General features: G+C 41.8%; 1 pseudogene; it reads left to right on the top strand.

Moving 5' to 3' along the window:
- Window positions 1–6030: 6030 nt before the first annotated feature.
- On the top strand, window positions 6031–6147 carry LOC146061925 (5S ribosomal RNA; annotated as a pseudogene).
- The last annotated feature ends 6323 nt before the right edge of the window (window positions 6148–12470 follow it).

Genomic DNA, 12470 nt, shown 5'->3' with positions numbered 1-12470 from the left:
TGTGGGGGCATATGAGTGGCACTATGTGGGAATAGCTGTCACTGTGGGGGCATATATGTGTGGCGCTGTGGGGGGCATATCCAGCACTGTGGGGGCATATATCTGTGGCACTGTGGGGGCATATATCTGTGGCACTGTGGGGCATATTTGGCACTGTTGGGGCATATCTGTCTCTGTGGGGGCATATATGTGTGGCGCTGTGGGGGCATATGTGTGGCCTTTGAGGGAATAGCTGTCACTGTGGGGGCATATATGTGTGGCGCTGTGGGGGGCATATCCAGCACTGTGGGGGCATATGTGTGGCACTGTGGGGGCATATGTGTGGCACTGTGGGGGCATATCTGTGGGGACATATCTGTGGGGGCATATGTGTGTCACTGTGGGGGCATATATGTGTGGCACTGTGGGGGCATATCTGGCACTGTGGGGGCATATTAGTAAATGGCATCAGTTGTGCGGCAGCGGCTCGTGGGGCATAATGTGTAATGGGCATTACGGTGTGGGGAGTATTGCGTAATTGCCATCCCAGTGTGGGGTGTAATGGGCATCACGGTCTGCAACAAAAATGTGTCATTTTTATCACGGTGTGCGGCGTAATATGTAATTGGCATCACAGTGTGCGGCATAATGTGTAATTGTCATCACAGTGTGTGACGTAATGTGTAATTGTCATCACAGTGTGCGGCGTCATGTGTAATTGGCATCATGGATAAATAGTGTATAATGATTTAAGTAGCCTGTCATTGTTTGGCCTTGATCTGTGAGGCGTACTAGGTCACTGTGTGGGCCTTTATGTTTTTTATGTCACTGTGTGGCCTTCAGCCCGCCAACTTAAGTGCAGGAGGACAATGACAACTCCTGCGGTAACCAATGTCTGGTCACGCAGGTCGCAAAAGTGTGATGTAAGGTAATTGTTTTCCGGCTAGGCCACGCCCTTATATTAAGCCACACCCCCTTTTAAATTAAGCCACACCCCTATTTCGCCGCGCGCCTCCGGCGCGCTCAATTTCTTCTGTGCCATGTTATGTATTGGGGGGGGGGGGGCGCATTTTTTTTTTTTTGCCCTGGGAGCTAAATTGTCTAGAAACGGCCCTGACAGAGAACAACGGTGTCTAGAAAGGCAATAAGAAGACATGGCTAAGGTAATAAGAGAAAATAAATTGACCATTATAACTGAAAATAAAATGTAGGACTTACTGAGGACAACAAAGTTCAATCCGAGTACTTTTATAATGATCACTTATTTTTTTATACACCTTAAAGCAGGGTGTATATTAGGCTGGGATCAGCACAATTTGCCGTCTTTGGAACACCAAACATGCATGTCACCTACGGGGAAATTTACTAAGGATATGAATATTCTTAATACGACAGAATATGACTGGCATTGGTCGTATTTTGTCTAAAATACGAAACATAAATAGAGCAGATTTACTAATCTGCCGTATTTACAGATTCGTATTTTGCCGATGGCGTAGCCAGTCGTATTCTGCCATTTTCGGATTTAGTAGCCAAATATATAGGGCCACTAAATACAAATACGAGTTGGCAGCCTGCATGGATCAGAAGGGTTTTTGGGGCACACTTGAAATATTAAGAAAGTGAAAAGATGGTGTACAAATGTGTGACATAAAATCTAACCTTTATTGATTACACTTAAAATACATACAAGCACACGTCAATTTGATACAAAGAACAGTTTTAAAATGCAAATCAGCATGTGAATTAAACTGTGGAATTTATTTTATAATAGTACATACACAATGCAGGCAAAAACGAAATTGTAATACAATAGCCGTCAGGTGGGCGAAAATGATTTTGCAGGGAATTTACCAGGCAGTAAATAATTTGGGCAAGGCAAGTTTATACAGGATAATGATACCGTGCACATGAAAGGTGCAGATGTTGTTAATATTTTGGGTTCTTGCTTCAGACCCTCCTTGAGTGGTATACAACAATTGATGGGCCCGAATGCGATGATAAGGGCAACAGGTTTACGTTACTATTGTTAGAGCAGAATTGGTGGATAAGAAAAGAGGGAGGAATGCTCTTCGTATGCATTCGCTACTTCTGCTGTCTGAGTGTGTGATACAGCACTGGATATTCCCTGGAATAAAAAATTTTAAATTTACACATGAGAGCAGCTCATCGAGCATAACATTCCTGGATCTACATCTCTACCGAGGTCAAGACAATAAACTCTGTACAGAACTTTACAGGAAGTCCACATCAACGAACAGTTTATTATACAGCACCAGTTCTCACTTCCCCCCCAACAGTCAAAAATCTACCCATAGGTAGAATTCCTCAGGGTGCGTCGCAACTGCTCAGACGAACAAGTGTTTAAAGCGAAGTGTGACGAACTAACAAACAGACTACGGGAACGAGGATATTCCAATCGTAACATCAAGAAAGCAAAAAAGGCAGTGGAACATACCCCCCGTGAAGAAATTCTGTTCAAAAATAAAATTAAAGAGGCTGAACCACCTACAATCAGAATGGTTGGCACATATTGCCAAGAATGGAGGGACATCAAGAACATTCTGCAACAACATTGGCCCATACTACTGACGGACAGAGACCTGGCGGCGAAATTGAAACCACAGGTAGACGTAAGCTGGAGAAGAGCCCCAAACCTTAAGGACAATCTTGTCCACAGTCATTTTGTGAAAAATCAACGCAAAGAACCCAGACTTAAAGGTAGCCACCCATGCGGCAACTGCAAAGCCTGCAGTCACATCAGGAACACCTTGACTATACATAACCGCTTTGGGGACCCAATAACTATATATGGCTACTTCAACTGCAAAAGTCCTAATGTAATCTACTGCATTACCTGCCCCTGTGACATGAAGTATGTTGGCCTCACCTCTCGCCCACTCAAACAACGAATGCTTGAACACATCGGGAATATTAGGAATGCGGCTACTGATAAAGTGAAGATGAAACAACTAACCTCGGTAGCCAGACATTTTCTCAGACACCACAATTCGGATACCTCCCTACTAACATTTTCAGGACTTGAGCAAATTCATCTCGGACGCAGAGGGGGTGACATTAACCAAACTTTGCTACAAAAAGAGAGCTGGTGGATCTTTCAGCTGGACACTCTTTCTCCCAAAGGCCTAAACGAAGATATCAATTTCAGCTCTTTCCTATGATATACCACATCCAAATCTCACTAATTAGACCTCTACCCAAATTTTCAATTGTCCAACTAACTGCTAAGCAGTTACAATCAACAATCTCCACATATTCATCTTCCAACATATTCTCCTAAAATCCTTGGTTCTAATAACAGGGGAACAGTTTAATAACTAACTTGTCTTTTTCCATATCTACAGTATACAATAATAATGTCTAACACTGCATATCTTTTTTCAGGACATACGGGTCACTTGGACAGCTTGATACCGATGGGTTCCAAGCCTCTACGGTTAAATAATTTATATAAGTCTCTGTGACATAGAGTTTATTCCCTACAGATGGTCTATCGATTCCTTTGTATTATATTTAATCGAATAAAGCTCCAACACTCTCCCTAAATTCTACGGTCAAAATACCTTTATGATTCTGTACTATATCGAAATCGGTTACAGCCATTAGTCTCTTGATTCCTTGCATTTAACAAAAATTGGGTTGTCCAACCAACCAAATATTTGTCAATATGAAGATAACATTGGAAGGTATTTCATTAGGACATCGATATTATATGGTATATGCTTATCCCATTATAAGACTGTATAAGAATCTCTTACTCCTACCATGCATTAATATATTTATCAAGTCAAGTGGACAGCTTGATACCGATGGGTTCCAAGCCTCTACGGTTAAAGAATTTATATAAGTCTCTGTGACATAGAATTTATTCCCTACAGATGGTCTATCGACTCCTTTGTATTATTTTTAATCGAATAAAGCTCCAACACTCTCACTAAATTCTACGGTCAAAAAACCTTTATGATTCTGTACTATATCGAAATCGGTTACAACCATTAGTCTCTTGATTCCTTGCATTTAACAAAAATTGGGTTGTCCAACCAATTAAATATTTGTCAATATGAAGATAACATTGGAAGGTATTTCATTAGGACATCGATATTATATGGTATATGCGTATCCCATTATAAGACTGTATAAGAATCTCTTACTCCTACCATGCATTAATATATTTATCAAGTCAAGTGGATTAAATTTTACTAAATTCACTATGATCATATCACCCTGTATCTTGATATACTTCAACAGGGGATGTCTTTTCGCAAAATATGCCACTAACATTTGTTTTTTATATATGATTTCTTTCAGAACGGATTTCCATTACTAATTATCTTAACCTATTATTATTATTTTTCCAACTTTACCAATCGCTTGACCCAGTAATGCTTTTCTTCAACTATTATACCCAATTTCTGATATCTTTAAGCAGTTATACAATCATTTATCCCCATCTATCGACAAACCCTCGCACCATCAGGTGCTGAACAGCGTGACCAATATACCGGTCTCCACTAATGTTGTCCCTAGCATAACGTTATTTGTATCACTATTCCCTTTCCTATATCCATCTTTCTTTCTCCTCATTAATCATAATAGAATTAATACTCAGTTATATTCCCCACATTCCTCTCATTTCTGCAAACACCAATTCTCGGTGCCATCAGTCGACACAACTAATGTCGACTACATCGTGCGGTATCACTATTAGTGAATACCTTAACCACAGCCATAACTGTATCGGACACCAGTGGTGTCACACACTCATTATCCCAGCACAATTTTCAGGGTGCCTACAGTCGACTTAACCAGTGTCTACAGCTACTAATGCTCAGGCTAAAGCCTTAACTATGGACACAAGCGGCTATTACACACCTTCCATTCCTATTGGGACATTCTCATGTCCATCATCTCTTTAACGCAGGATTGGTCTGCCTCCCTCTCATATACAGACAGGGAGTCCCCAGCCTAACACGTCACTGTGATCAAGCCCAATCGGGGCGAAACACGTGTCTCCTTGACGTCAGGGAATTTCCAGCCACTCGGAGCCCTCCCTCAGTCCTTCTCAGAACAGCGCGGCAGTTACAGCTTAGACGGTGGGAGCACTCGCCGCACGGTCTGTACTATCGTGCCTGGATCCCGCTGCCACGTATTAAAGGTATTTTGCACCTAATACACTGCCTGACGGTCACGTACAGACTCTGTGTCTGGTACGTGGATGTATCAGTACCGCTACTGAGCGGGACGCTTGCGCTCTGTCATATGGGGGCACTCCATAATTAGGTGTCCGCTATATGACAAATCGAGCGCCAATTGTTATGTTCAGGTTAACTTTCCTGCTTACTATTGTTACCCATTCTGCAAATATGGTTATGTGCAACTGCTCTTCCACTAAGTAGTGGAGAATTACTGCAGTAACGTCTACTATATCTCTATTATATTATCTTTCTAGCTCTCCTGCACAACCTTGCTGAATTCTTGTTATAAGTAATTTAGCATAATTAGCTAATTAACACCAACTGGTCAGCCTCCCTGTTTCTAATCATTGCGAACAGTTCTACTAAGGTATGACCCACAACCACTACTTTATCGCTGCACTCTGTTGAGTGATTAATATTGTCTTTTCATCTAGATACCTGTTATCATTATTTAGTATCCACAACTAATGCGTGTTGATATATTCCTTCAATAGATGCTTTGATCCACATGCTGTTATGTATGCTGCTGGTAATAAATTTATCTTGCACATACAATGATCCAAGATCTATAAAGACCTCACTCACCCATGCATGTGGCATTGTGCACAGTATTTCCCATTACTGGCTCAGTGACCACGAATCCATTAAATCCTGCAGTGGGTACATATACTGTTACTCTGGGAGCATACTTTTTTCCTTCCTTATTTATTCATTCTAATCTACTATCACCTCTCATCTGGACTCGTTCACTCTCTCATTCTCCTGGGTGACACCGGGGAAAAGCAGAAGTGATAACTGGCTCCTAGTTCCATTTGAGGCTCTCTCATCTGATGCTATATACAGCCATACATCGCTGGGCCGCCTGATCCCATCCGAACTCAGCAGCTAAGCAGCGACTGGCTGGATCAGTACCTTTTGGGAGACCACCAGGGAATATCCAGTGCTGTATCACACACTCAGACAGCAGAAGTAGCGAATGCATACGAAGAGCATTCCTCCCTCTTTTCTTATCCACCAATTCTGCTCTAACAATAGTAACGTAAACCTGTTGCCCTTATCATCGCATTCGGGCCCATCAATTGTTGTATACCACTCAAGGAGGGTCTGAAGCAAGAACCCAAAATATTAACAACATCTGCACCTTTCATGTGCACGGTATCATTATCCTGTATAAACTTGCCTTGCCCAAATTATTTACTGCCTGGTAAATTCCCTGCAAAATCATTTTCGCCCACCTGACGGCTATTGTATTACAATTTCGTTTTTGCCTGCATTGTGTATGTACTATTATAAAATAAATTCCACAGTTTAATTCACATGCTGATTTGCATTTTAAAACTGTTCTTTGTATCAAATTGACGTGTGCTTGTATGTATTTTAAGTGTAATCAATAAAGGTTAGATTTTATGTCACACATTTGTACACCATCTTTTCACTTTCTTAATATTCCAAAAACCCTTTCGTTCTTCCTACGTCTCTTCCAAGACACCCACTTTAATTCAGTTATCCTGCTGAATCTTTTGGGAGCACCACCAACCTAGTACCCCAAATACTCTTCTTGTTAAAAGGTCGCATGTTGGTTCACCATTCAATTCCTATATCTCCATTTTTTCCCTCACAACCTGCCTGTGACACTTCACCCAGTTATTTCTAATAGCCTGCATGGATCAGTCAGATCCGTGCAGGCTGCAGCGAAAATAAATAAATAATTTATAAAAAAATAGCATGGGTTCCCCCCCTACGACCATAACCAGCCCCAGGCTCAAAGAGCAGGTCCTGGTTTTAAAAAATCAGGGAACAAATCAATTAGGTGTCCCCTAGCTCAAGGGCCGGTTCTGGATCCCAAAATACAGGGGACAAAATGAGTAGGGGTTCCCAGTATTTTGTGAACCAGCACCAGGCCCAACCAGCCAGCAGGGTAATGCCACAGACGGGGAAGACTTTTTAAAGAAGTCCCCCGGCCAAAGCATTTACCCCATGACCAGACAGCCTGGGCAGGGATCCTGGGAAAGTGGGACCACTCCAATGAAGGGGTCCCCCCCCCCTCCAGAATATACCTGCCCACACTGCCGGGAGCGTGGAACAAAGAAACCGGAAACACGCTACCCGAACTTCCGGTCACCACGATCGGACGGAGAAGCCGGGAGACAGAGACACAACAACATCAAGGGTAACAGCCCTGCACAAGATCCCCGCAAGACACAGGAGAGGTATTGTAGGGACAGTGTAGGTCTGTTTCACCCAAGCGTGATCCCCAGAGCCTCCGCTATCACATACTCAGAAAAGAGCTGTATACATTTTAAAACTTTTTAATCCTCTTTTTTCACAGGCAAGCACATTGTTATACACTGTCATATATGCACATATCCTTTCCGTAGCGCCTTAAAAACTCCCCAATCTAACCTTGTAGGCAGCTGAAAGACATTGCCAGCGCTGAAACATACACCCATTCAACTGCCCAGGCTGAAGCCTGGGACTGTCCCCGGTGCCCCTGGGTGGTGGGCACTGGGCCGATGGTGTAAAATAATAGATGAAACTATTGTGTACTGTTGTGGAACTCTGAAGAACCACAAGTTGCAGCATGCGTGGCATTAAAGTGCCCGCTGGAACTTGTAGTTCAAAAACAGTTGTAGTAGATCTGACTGATCCATGCAGGCTTCTCCCAAACATGTCTGGAAAATGAAGTGTACAGTATTTTCCAGGCATATTTTACCGGCAATAAGCGGCCATATCCCGCTAATGGTGATTTCTAATTTCTAAGCAGCCATATGTTATATACGGCCGCATAGTAAATTAGGAATCCTCGTTGTATTCTTTCAATGGCATATACATTCGTATTTGTAAATAGGAATACAAATGTGCCATGAATACGAATATGAATTGATGTATTTTCGGCATAGTAAATGCTGAAAATATGAATACGCCTAAAATAGGCATAATTACTTATATGAGTCTGAGCACTTGCTCAGAGGCTGCATGGCTGTGACGAACCTGGCGTGCAGCTCTGTGCAGTGTGATGGTCAGAGGTTACGCTAACCTGGCCTTGCCACTGCCGCCCACTTCCGGCATCACCATCGCCCCTACACCCAGCCACCCGCCCTATTTTCGGAAGCACCCCCAAACCCCTGTCGCCCGCCCCACTCCCAGCTGCACTGCCTGCCGCATCATGTGTAAAAATATGTGCAGGACAATGCTGTGTTGCACCAATGTTTAATTGTTCCATATTCTGCACAGATTGCTCCGCAAATAGAATATACAGTACAAAGGCTTGTGCAAACTGCTCACTACAGTATGTCACATATATTAATGTTCCTCAGATTTAAAGTTTTTAGATATCTTTCCATGGTCTTTTCTACTAAATAATCATTTTATATTGTAATTGTTAAATTGTCCCTTTTTGTCATTCAGACCTCCTTTCTGTCTGTGCTTTAATTAGCAGTAATTTCCAAAGACGTGTTAACGTAATTCCCCAGAGTCCTTTGTGGCTATTCATGCTGAGATGCTTCTCTTTTTCCACGTTCTCAAGGTGAGATGGAAAAAAAAAGATACTATATTTATCCTCAGGTAGAGAGCTCCTAGACTTGTAGTCTAACCGTTAATTGGCCATACAGATAAATATAGAATTTGAATACACACGCACAATAAAGATAACACAGCTCAACAAAATATATAACATTTCTATAGTCAAGGATATTTGAATGAATTTAGGGTAATTTGAGGGTGCTGATCATCTATATACCGTATATACTCGAGTATAAGCCGACCCGAATATAAGCCGAGGCACCTAATTTTACAACAAAAAAACTTATTGACTCAAGTGGGACCCTCACTCGAGTATAAGCCGAGGGGGGCTTTTTCAGCATAAAAAATGTTCTGAAAAAGTAGGCTTATACTCGAGTATATATGGTATATAAAAAAAATGAGAAAGAAATGCACCAAATGAGCATATAAAAAGCAACAATTTTACTTTGTAATAAAGCTTACATACATTGAGGTAAAAGAATATATGCTTGCCAACCGATTTATACACAGTCACGGACAACATGTGCAGGGAACAGCCGCCACTACGCTGTAGTTGGAAGACCCCAGGATAGGACGCCGCACCGTTCTCACGAAAGTCAGATGGAAGGCCGACTGGACACGGGTGGAGTAGGACGTCACTGCGTTGGACCAAACACAAGCCATGCCCAATGCGTTTCGTCACAAGGAAGTCTTGCACCTTCATAAAGGGGTTAGTAAACTCCGAAACGTTGGAGTTTATTCTATGCCACTAAAAGTTTTTTTTCCACAAGTCCTCTTGCGTGCTTGTTTTGGATCATCTCGTATATACAGGTCGAGTATCCCGTATCCGAATATCCGTTATCCGAATTATTCCGAAAACCATACATTCCAGAAAGTGAAGAAATTTTTTTTTTTTTATAAAAACTCACTGGGGACATATGTAACAGCACTACTGAGGACATGACATGTAACTGCCACTATATATGTACAAGAAAATGATTTCTTGCCATTCAAATTCAGTATCTGAGATAGTACACAAATTTTGTTTCATGTTTTGAAACCTGTTTTTTTGAACAAATATAATATATTTGTGTGTATTTTATGTGGTAATAAAATATATATGTGTGTATTTTATGTGTTTATACAGCATAAATGCAAGATACTTCAAAAAACATCATTGAAATATTAAAATATTCCGAAATACGGAATAATCCGTTATCCAAAATTCTCCTGGTCCCGAGCATTTTGGATAAGGGATACTCAACCTATATATATATATATATATATATATATATATATATATATATATATATATATATATATATATATATATATATATATATATATGTGTGTCTAGCATCCATGAGTCTCCGAAACATTGCCATCTGCTGGCAGAGAGTGAAACTACATCTCTTTCTCACACATGCACAAACACAAAAGGTAGCAAACTAGCTTTCGAAGCTTTTGCTTCGAGTAGGTCTACTAGTTCCAAATATGCCATTGGTTTTTCCAGATTGGCTCTATCTTTTTAGATATTGCATCATACATGCCTACCCTCCCGTAATGGCCGGGAGGGTCCCCCTCCCGGCCCCCTGGGAAGGTGGGCAAGTCTCCCGCATTGTAGCAACAGCCCCTGCTCCCACCGTCCCCGTGGTAAAAATGTCTGAATTTCACGGGTCCGTGGGGAGGGGGTGGGGCAAAAATGACAGGAATCGCGGCCTGTCGCAGCATTTTAACCCCTCCCCCTATCCACGGACCCGATAATTAATGCGACTGCCGGTCGTAGGGGCGGAGCTTGGTGACATCAGCCTTGCCCCACCCCCAAAACGAAGCCTTGTCCAGCCCTGCTTTCACTCCTCTACGGGAGTTTTAAAAAGTCGGCAAGTATGTATTGCATATACCCGCAAATTACATTTTTCCCATAAGCGCTTTAGACCTGCTTGTCTTAGTTGTGGTTTGATCTTCATTGCAGCTGAAACTTTTAGTTACTTGTTTTTTCATTCACAAGTATCATTAAAGAGCAAAATGTGTTGTTTCTCAAGGCAAACATGAGTTCATTTTGAAGATTGTGCTTAAAGTACTGCATCAGATTCCTGATGTATTTTATAGACCCTGAATAGAGACATTGATTGCTTTAAGTATATTTGCAGGTCATTTCCAGGATTAAACATTGAAAAAAAGAAAAGCTTGTGGCTTAAATGGTTCAAAAATGCAAAAACTTGTGAATGATTCTAATTTTATAAAATCTATAAATCCTTTTGAATCTTCCACCTGGACCAGTTATGTTTCTGTCATTAAGAATTTTTGGGCAATCACAAAGCAGAGATTTATCAAGTATTGGTTGAAAAAAATGCAAAAACATGAGATGGGACAGGTGTATGATGGCTGAATACTGCTGAGGTCTTATACGTGACTGTGACAATCACTCCTATAAATAAAAATCATACAAGAAGCGGTTTTTAAAGCAATAAATGTCAAAAGTTTACCATGTTTATATGTTGTTTCATCAAAGAAATATTCATTTTGAGTGTCTTGAGTTTCTTTTGAAGTGATTTGTAGTAATTTATACATGATAACTACACAGTTCTGCATATTATCCTAAACTTAATATGCGTTTTACTGTTTTTATTTATCTATTAACAGTTTCTTATATAGCGCAGCAGATTCCGTTGCACTTTACAATTGTAGACAGTGATAAAACAAACTGGGTAACAACAGACAGACTTGGAGGTAGGAGGGTCCTGCTGCACTGCGCTATGCAAAGGCGTCCTCCCCCGATGACAGCGCCGGGCAGGGGGAAAGCCTCTCAGTGTGTATGCACTGAGCGGCTTTCCCTCCAGCAATGATAGCAATCACCACTGTCCATACATGCTGGGCATAATCGCCCAGTGTGTATGGACCTTAAGCGACAATTACACTACAACCTATATTTTTGTTACAAGGTGAGTCATTGGTGCACATGCAGCTGCATTGCAGCATTGATGAGCATAACTACATCTGTATCTAACTGGGTCGTCCAACCAACTTCCTTTGCTTGGCTCTGTGTTCCAAGAAGGTCGACACAAGCATTAGATCGACAATGGCAAAGTTGACAGTGAAAAGGTCGACTTCAGTTTTTCACATGTTTTGTCCCGGATGTCGGGACATGTCGCTGCGCTCCCCAGGCTTCGGGCATGGTGTCTCACTATCCTCGGCACACTATTTTATTCTACCACCGCGCCCTAGTGGATGGTAGGGCATGGAATACCGCCTGTCGGCACATGTCGGCTCAAAAAAAACCATGAAAAAATCATGCTGACCATTTTACTGTGGACCTTGCCATTGTTGACCTAATACTTGTGTTGGCCATCCAACCATGTCGACCTTAACTATGTGGGCCTATTTTAGGTGTCAACCTTAAACCTATCGACCTTCAATGGTCAACCCAATGCATGTCGACCTTAATAGGGTCAAACCAATGACCGTATGCCATAAAAGGCGCAGGAACTTTTCTGCTACTGAAGAAAACCTCATAGCGGCGGTTGGTTTAATGTTTGTTCTGCTGGGTTTATCTGCTCTGCTACATAGGTTGGTCCTGTAATTCCTGACAGATAAGGAGGCCATTCAATTGCACTGCAGAAACTACATGAATCTTTATGAGCAGATGGGGGATGATTTTGTGAATACCACTGCATGTACCAATTGAAATTCCTGCACTGCGAGACGGTGCTGCCCCCTGGGCCCTGTACCTCGATTTATGGAGCAGCACCCTCCTTATGGCTTTGACCAGTGGTT

This window comes from Crinia signifera, chromosome 2 (genome assembly GCF_055691185.1).
Source record: "Crinia signifera chromosome 2, ASM5569118v1, whole genome shotgun sequence".
Lineage (NCBI taxonomy): Eukaryota > Metazoa > Chordata > Amphibia > Anura > Myobatrachidae > Crinia > Crinia signifera.
This window is presented reverse-complemented; position numbering and strand designations above follow the sequence as displayed.